This window comes from Phyllostomus hastatus, unplaced genomic scaffold (genome assembly GCF_019186645.2).
Source record: "Phyllostomus hastatus isolate PE091 unplaced genomic scaffold, TTU_PhHast_1.1 phas_scaffold_129, whole genome shotgun sequence".
NCBI classification, from domain to species: Eukaryota; Metazoa; Chordata; class Mammalia; order Chiroptera; family Phyllostomidae; genus Phyllostomus; species Phyllostomus hastatus.
Window position 1 is genome coordinate 29,393,487 of NW_025334009.1, and position 8,839 is coordinate 29,402,325.

Sequence of the window (8,839 nt, forward strand, 5' to 3'; positions counted from 1 at the left end):
GGAGATTGGCGTCCACAGTGCAACCCCGAACAAGATTTGCACGTTCGCTCTTCAGCGCCCCCTGGGTCTCTAACAGGAGTGCCCCTCACTCAGCAGCAGATGACCATGGTCATGGGTCAGGACAACCTGCTTCGTGGGGCAGCCTTGTTTGTGGTTCCTACCATTCCATTCTTCACCCAGAGCATCAGCAGCAACGTCTGTGGCCATATGCTTCTCATAAAAGGTACGTGGTTTGTGTTCATTGTCCGCTTCACTGAGTTTCTGGCAGCCAGTGGCTGGGAAACATGCTCAGCTTCATCCTGAAGCAGCCAACCCCCTCCAAGACGCCACGAAAGAGCTTATTCTGTGTTTTACTTGATGGTCATAGTCAAAGTTGTCATCTTAAATAAAACTTTGAATCTTTTAAGAGATTGTTTAGGAAAGTAGCAATAAATTGGTGTTTTTTTAATGAGAAGTATGACTATTGCCTTATAATAATTCGTTTCCAAATAATTTAAAAACATAGGTCATTTATATATCTTGTGGCATTCATTTATTTATTTGTTCAATTCATCAATAGCTGTTATTCACCAATAGTTCCTGAGTCCCTGCTGTGAACAAGGTACTTGCCAGCCCCTGGTGATAACAAGAAGAGTCAGAAAAAAGTGCCACCACCTATGGGCCCATATTGGAATGGGTGAGATGGGTAATGGCAGGGAGAATTCGTACTCATCAGGTATCCAAACGTGTTCTCAGTTGTGAACCTCCACCGCAATGAAGTTGGGGCCTTGGGACTAGTCCTGCCCCCTGAACTGTGAGCAAAGCAATACATGCCACTCCTGGGACAAGGCACTTATGAACTCCTCCAGTCCTCTCCACCCCTGGACCAATGACCCTAGAGGCCACATTTTGCTCGATGCCATAGCTACAAGAGGGACAAGGACTGACAGACCTGCACCAGACTTTGCATGTATAAGACACAAATCTTTACTGTGGTAAACTCCTGGGATTTTAGGGTTGTTACCATGGTATAGCCAAGATTAGCCTGACTAGTAGGCATATAAACAATGACAACACACCGTATAATAACATAAAAGAGAGTAAACTCAGTGTGCTGTAGAAACAAAGAAAAGGCAAATTAACAAAACTAAAGCTGCCAATTATAGTCCCAATACTAATTCACAATACCCATGGGGAGAAACAGCTTTCCCGGTAGCCTGGATTGAGCACAGGCCCTTTTCTTGCTCTGGGACCCCCCCTCCCCCAAACTGACAATATTATGGCTTATTGTTATCTAGTAAGTACACCAGAGAAGCACATCCACATACATTGCCACCAAAGTACAAAGAGACCTACTAAGTGATGTGCTTTGTGCTGCCTGCTGTCCCTTACTTTAGAAGGCATATCCCAAGGAACCTCAGACACCAGACTCTTGAAAATTGTACAATGAAGCAAACTCTCAAATGGTTGCAGTGGTTTTCTTCTACCCCCAATACAATGAGGGCACAGCAGCTTTGTGATTGTTTTCTCCTGAATCTATAACCTCAGTCTAATCATGAAAAAACACTAGACAAACCCAAAGTAAGGGGCATTTTACAAAATATCTGACCAGGACTTTCAAAAAGTGTTCAAGTTAGAGAGAGAGAGAGAGAGAGAGAGAGAGAGAGAGAGAGAGAAAGAAAGAAAGAAAGAAAGAAAGAAAGAAAGAAAGAAAGAAAGAAAGAAAGAAAGAAAGAAAGAAAGAAAGAAAGAAAGAAGGAAAGAAGGAAAGAAGGAAAGAAAGAAAAGGGAGGACTGAGAAACTCTGAGATGGAAGGAAATAGAGGACACACAATCATGACCCAATGCAACATAGTGTCCTGGACTGACCCTGAAACACACAATGAAGACATTAGGAGGAAAACTGGTGAAATCCGAGTGAAGACTATGGTTTGGTTAATGGCGTTACACCGATAGTTACTTCAGTTTTGACCAACGTGCCTTGGTTACACAAGGCAGTAACATTCAGGGAAGCTGAGGACAGGGTGTATGGGACCTCTCTATACTATTGGGCTGGCCAAAAAGTTCATGTGTTTTTTTTGTAAAATAAAAGATACATTTTTCATTTTCAAAAACAACTTTATTGATTTGGATATTTTGAGTATGTTGGCTATCTCTCACAATGGTATAGCATTGATTATTCTCAATTAATATCTCAATTTTATCAGTATCAACATTGGCTGGTCCACCCGAGTGTGGAGCATCATCCAGCGAGAAATCTCCATCACGAAACTGCAAACCACTTTTTATACGTTTGATCCATCACAGCAGCTTCTCTATACACTGCACAATCTTTTTTTTTTGCTTTTCAGCTGTGTTTTTGCCTCTTGAAATAATAAAGCATACTATGCTGAAAATGTTGTGTATTTTCTTCTATCTCCAATATTAAAGTGGCTACACAAAAATTCACCGATTTTGATAAGTTTTTTTAAATGCACACTGATATGACAGTTGTCACAATACAGTCTAACAAAATAGCTAAGCGCTGCCAGAGCCATCTTACGGAAAAATCCAAACAAACTCTCTGGCCAACTTACATCTTTACAACTGTTCTGAAAACCTAAAATTATTAAAAGATAAGGCATTTGAAGAAAGGAAAACAGAAAACGTCTGGTCAATAAGATTGAATATACAGAAAAGGAGAATAAGAGTACCTGTGAGGAAGCACATGTGTGTAGATATAAATTTTTGTCTGTTGATGTGTCTGTGTGATAATGTGTGGGCTTGTGTGTGCATGAGACACATCTGGTGTGTGGGTGTGTGTATTTACACATGTGGCTGTGTTTGTGTGTGTGTCTGTTGGAGGAAGGGTATATGTTAATTCCCTCTACTCTCGAGGAAATTAATGAGCCAAGGTGCTTGCAAGAACATGAGGATCAGCACCTCCTTACATTTTGAGCCCTAGGCACCTTACTGGCCTCACACCAGATCCAGTATTTTAATAAAGTTACCAAGAGGAGCAAAAATAAACACATAGGGGGCACCTGGATTTGAACCAGGGACCTCTTGATCTGCAGTCAAATGCTCTACCACTGAGCTATACCCCCTGACATAATATATGCCTTATAAAACACCTATTCCACTTTTATGAGTTACATCATGCTTCATAAGTACATGTGTCGTTGAGATTCAACCTGGATTTAAATTCATCCCAGTTCCCTTCTAGGCACGCCACCTACTGCCGTTCCCAGAGCCTGTATGCTCACTCTCGTCCCAGCACCTAACAGCTGCCCATAAATCTCTGGGTACATGCATGAATGTTTTAAATATTATGGACCAACAAGTGTTGGACCTGGAGGGAATCTTATCTGGGTATCCACAGTGGACTTCAGGGGCTCATGTACAACTCCGAAATTACAGACAAACACTGCATATTGTGCACATTTTCATCAGATTTTCACAGGAGACCTCATCCTGGACAAACTGTCTTATTTCACAGTTTAAAAAAACAACTGGATGTTCCAAAGCTCAAATTAACCTTTGAACACCTTGAATTCCTATGCTCTTGAGTTCCAATCTGAGGATTTTTAGTCTTGTGTACATCCACGATGAGAAAAAAGGTCAGGAAGCCTCTGGCATCGCAACAAATTCTCCCTGAAGAGACCTGTCAGCTGCGGCGGCGCTGAGGAGCAAACAGCAGCCAGGGCTCCAGCTTGCAAGCTTTCTGAAGCCCCGAGACACCCCTCCCTACTCTGTCCCTTCAGAGGCCTTCCAGGAGCCTCAGATTCAAGCCCAGCGTGCCCCCCAAAACCTGTCATCTTCCTGCCCAAACCTGCTTCTCCTCCTATTTTGCTTTCTTGTAATAATAGTAACAACTCATATTTACTGCACACTTGCCACGTGCGAGACATGGTCCTAAAAGTTCTACCCATAACTTCCCAGGAATCATTGCAAAACCCCCATGAGCTAGGTCTTACTGCGGTTAACACACTGACTTTGCAGGTAAGGAAACTGAAGCCCAGAGTGGTCACATAGCAAGGAGGCGGTGGGGCTGGGATTCCAGTGCAGGCTCAAGGGAGTGCTGGCCCTGGTGTTTAACCATCGCATCAGCCCCCTCCCTGTCTTGGTTGGTGACCTCGTACTCAGTCGTTTGGCCAAAATACCCAACACACCTCTGGGATCCTCCCACCCTTTCTTCCCCAGTTCCAGTTAATCGCTGGGCACTGTTGATTTTACCTTTGATGTCACTGAGATCCATCCCCATCCCCAGACCAGCAGAACCACCACCTCCTAAACAGCCTCCAGGCCTCCATCCCTCACACCCATCCAGGAACATCCAGCCTGTTTTAAAACCAGGTCTATCCAGGTCACTTCCCCTTTAAATGCCACCATGAAACACTCCAAGTCTCTCTTAGCACAAGAAAACTTCTTTACATGTGGATCCCTATCTGCCTCTTCAGCTTCAGCTTCATCAGCTGACACTCCCCACAGCACACATGTGCTCCAGCTGCTTCCAGCTGCATCCATAGGGCTCCAGCCTCTGCCCCTGCAGTTTTCTCTGCCTGCAACTGAACCGCCACTCGCCACACGCTCCCTCCACTTCCCAGCCCTCCAGTGTTAGCATTCCTCATCTGTGAAACCCCCAGCCTCTCAGAAGCCTCCCTTGACCTCTCCTCCCACAGATAGAAGTAATCTCTGCCTCCTTTGCATTCCTGAGAACACACTGAGCCCAGGGGCTGTGTCTTACTCACCTCTAAGCTCCACCTTGCACAGGCTGGCACATAGTAGCTGCTCAATATATGTCGTTCAAGCTGATTGAAAGACACAGCAGTGCCTGTGTTGTGGGCAGAAGCTAGACCTAGACTAAGGTCTGCTCTCCGGCCCTTGCCTGGGTCCCGAATGAAGGCGCCCAAGGTATTAGGGTGCTGGGCTGCAAGGAGTGAATGTGGGGAGGGTAATAGAAATTTGTCAAGGTTTAGAGCAGGAAAATAATGCAGCTCCCTGAAGGTCAGGCCAGTTCATGCTTGTTGCTAGTCATACTTCGTGAATGAAGACTCTGTGCCATGACTTGCCCCAGGACACTGCAAACTGTGGTCACAGTCACTCAGTGGCTGGGTTGGCTTTGCACCCAAAAGGTTCTAGAGCTCAGTGAACAGTCTCAGCACCTTGGGAGCATTGCTAAGTGTAATTTGGTTGCAGAGCAGTTGTCACTAGACAAAAGAAGCATGAGCAGTATAATGAAATCATGAGAGTGTGTGCTCTGAGTTCACATCCTGGGCCTGCTGTTTGTAGCTTTTGGAGCTCGAGTCAATTACTGAGCATCTCCGAGCCTCAGTCTCCTCATGTAAAATGGAGATGCTGATAGTAGGTACCTTGAAAAATGTTGGCAAGAAATTGAAGAGATAATTAATGTAAAGAACCTAGACTGATGTCTGGCATATGTACAAAGGACGTTATAATTCAACCAGCCATGAGCTACAGAAAATAATAAAATCAAAGTCAGTCCACAGTCTTTGGAAGCAAAAACAGGCCTGGAACAGGGGGCACCTGGATTTGAACCAGGGACCTCTTGATCTGCAGTCAAATGCTCTACCCCTGAGCTATACCCCCAGTGAAGTAAACTTGTTTTTAAAGTCTATCCCTCTCTCAACATTCTGGTTCTAAAACCCTTCAATGATTCAGAGAAGCTATAATTAGAGAGAACACTGCCTGGAAGGAGCCTGGGCATTACAAGTGTTAGAAAGAAGTTTATAATGAAAAAATACAGGGCTCTTGAGAACTAAGTTCTGTAGGCCAAGAAACTCTTCTTAGACTTTCCAATAGCCAAAACCTCTCCTGTCCACCATATCTTACATAAAACAAACCTCAGTGTCAGAGTAAAAATCATCAGGTTTTCCACAAGTGGCAGCATCAATATAATGTGGATGATTGGGCACCTGTCATGCTTCCCTTAGCCAAGGCTCCTAGTAACTGAGATTCTTATTCCTCTTCCTGACTCCACAGAGCTGAGCTCCTGCCTGGCTCTCAACAGATAAGTGTTGCATTAAATTAATTCTGAAAAAATAAGTACAGTAATACCCTCCCCCATCCATACTACATATGTTCCAAGGCCCCTGGTGGGTGTCTGAAACTGGGGTGGTACCAGCCCACCCCTATATATAGTATGTTCCTTCCTATACATATTATCTATCAAAAAGTTTAATTTATAAATTAGGCACAGTAAGGGATTAACAACAATAATTAATAAGAAAAACAAGAATAACAATGTACTATAATAAAAGTTATAAGAATGGGGTCTCCCTCTTAAAATATCTTACTGCATTTTTACTCAGTCTTATTCTTGAGATGATAATAAGATGACATAGTGCCTATGGGACAAGATGAAGTGGGGTGAACGACACAGGCCTTGTGACGTGGTAGCATTAGGCTACTACCAGGGTTGCCCGGACACAAGGCCTGAGATACCTCAGACACCTCAACAGTTGATCTGACCGTCAAGATAGCTTCTAGGTAATAACAGGCAGGGAGCAGGTGGGGAGCATGGGGATGACGGGACGATGCACGGCCCAGAGTCCTGGGCCAGACAGGGCAGGACAGCTCAAGGTTTCATCATCCTACCCAGCAAAGTGCACAATTTAAAACCTGTGAACTGTTTATATCTGCAATATTTCATTTAATATATGCAGACCACGGCCAAGTGCAGGAAAATGAAATCATAAAAAAATGATATTGTGGATAAGGAAACTGTATCAAGAACGACTTGTGAGAGATGGCTTTTCCAAGCCATAATTCTAAGAGGATTTTAGTCACACAAAAACAGATGGTAGGTGAGTTACACTCTTACATAATATAACTTGCCTGAAACTTGGGATATTGTCAACTCCAAGAGGTCATTTGATAAGAAGAAACAGAGCTCCCAACAAAAGGCTCTTATTCAATTCAGGAAATTGTTTATCCTGGCCCCACCACCAAAGATTCCTTTTCAACTTCCAGAAATAGCCATAATTGCAGCCACCTGTATGTCTTGGCTTCGCCATCATCTCACACCGTAATAAATTGTTCAGGTGCTTCTTATGGAGATCTTGCCTGTTTAAACCTGTTGGGAAGTCTCTCCTTGGCCAATTTCCCAGGCCATGCACATTTTCTAGGTATTTTCAAAGGATCCTGAGTGTGGGACAGTCATGTTGTATCAGGCTGTGGTTGTTTGGTAGCCCGGCAAGGAAAGAAACTCCATCCCATTCTTTCCAAACCTGCCTCAGGCTGGACTTGAGAGCTCAGAAAAAAATCACCATCTGCTCTGCCCATTGTTCTTTTATGGGCGGGGGAGTTGCAATTTTAGCAGTGACAGATATACTATGTGCTCCGTATCACAGGACCCCAGCGTTGGAAGGGATCTAGATGGAGGTCCCTAGCTGGGGCAGGTGGAGGGAAGCTGAAGAGCCTTGCTTCAGGTCACAGACACAGCAGGGGCAGGATCAGAACAAAGGGTGCACCCTGCCACCAGCACCTTAGTGGCAGGGGCGCTTTGGAAGTCCCCAGTGCCCAGAGCAATGTAGGTGCTCAATAAATGTTTGTGGGGTAAATATCTAACTGTGGCTACACACAGGTAGACCAAACATTCTGATTTACTGGGGATTCTCCTAGGTTTAGCAGTGAGTGTCCTGCATCCCAGGAAACCTCCTCAGAAAACCTGGGTTGGGATTGGTTGGTTACCCTAGATATTACCTATCTTTTCTCATCCATGGTATTTCCCAGACCTAGTCATTAACTTTTCATTGTCCTGATTTTTACCATTTCCACACACCTCCTTTACTAGTGGGTACTTAATATTTGTCTTGACGTCAACCCACTTTTTTTAATTTAACCTCATCTTATGCCAAAATATTCTTGAAATCATATCAATTGTATTTCTTTCTACTGCATATCAAAATAAATATATAGCCATTAGGGTATGTTAAAATTGTATTTAATACAGGTTGCCCTTACAACTTGCCATGCATGATGCCAAGCACTGTATGAATACTAATTCATTTAACCCTTAAATCAACCCAGGAAGGAAACAGAGGCACAGCAAAGTTAAATAACTTACCCAAGTTCACACAACTGGTGAACTTGCCCATGTGTCCCCAAAGTCATCTTGAAAGTGTTCACTGGTAACCATAGTACGATGATTAATTTTAGATGGCAGCTTGACTGCTCCATAGAGTGCCCAGACATTTGGCCATTGTTCTGGGTGTCTGTGAGGGTGTTTCTGGACTGGACTAATATTTGAATCAGTAGACTGAGTAAAGGACATAGATGCTCCCTTTTTGGGTGGGCCTCATCCGATCCACTGTGGGTTTGAAAAAAGTGGCTGAGGGAGAGGGACCCCTTCCTGCCAAACTGCTTGGATCGGGGACATCATCTGGACCTGCCCTCAGAATCCAATGGAAGTTTCAGCTCTTCTTGGGTCTCGAGCCAGCTGTCTTTCAGACTGGTGCCGCACCACCAGTTCTCCTGGCTCTCGGGTCTTCGGAGTCTGCAGGCTGGACCTACAGATCTGCCCTGCTGGGCCTCCAGTGCACTGACTATGGAGCTTGGGGTGTTCAGCCTCCAGAGTAAGTCTACAGTTGACACTTGAACTGCACCAGGTTGAACTATATGAGTCCACTTTTATACTTTTTTTTTTTACAATAAATACACAGTTGCCTCTCTGTACCCTTTGGTTTATGTCTGTGGATTCGACCAACTGTGGATCAAAAATAGTATTTTGAATTCATGGTGGGGAAACTGTAGATGTGGAGAGGCAACTTAAGTTATACGTGAATTTTCTACTGCACAGGGGTTGGTGCCCTTACCTCCATGTTGTTCGAGGGTCCATTGATTTTTATATACGCACATA

General features: G+C 44.1%; 2 non-coding genes across 2 annotated transcripts; both read right to left on the reverse strand.

Moving 5' to 3' along the window:
* Window positions 1–2,993: 2,993 nt before the first annotated feature.
* On the reverse strand, window positions 2,994–3,065 carry TRNAC-GCA. The gene has a single exon. It is a non-coding gene; the product is annotated as a tRNA-Cys (tRNA).
* A 2,431-nt stretch (window positions 3,066–5,496) lies between these two features.
* TRNAC-GCA lies at window positions 5,497–5,568 on the reverse strand. The gene has a single exon. It is a non-coding gene; the product is annotated as a tRNA-Cys (tRNA).
* Window positions 5,569–8,839: the final 3,271 nt, after the last annotated feature.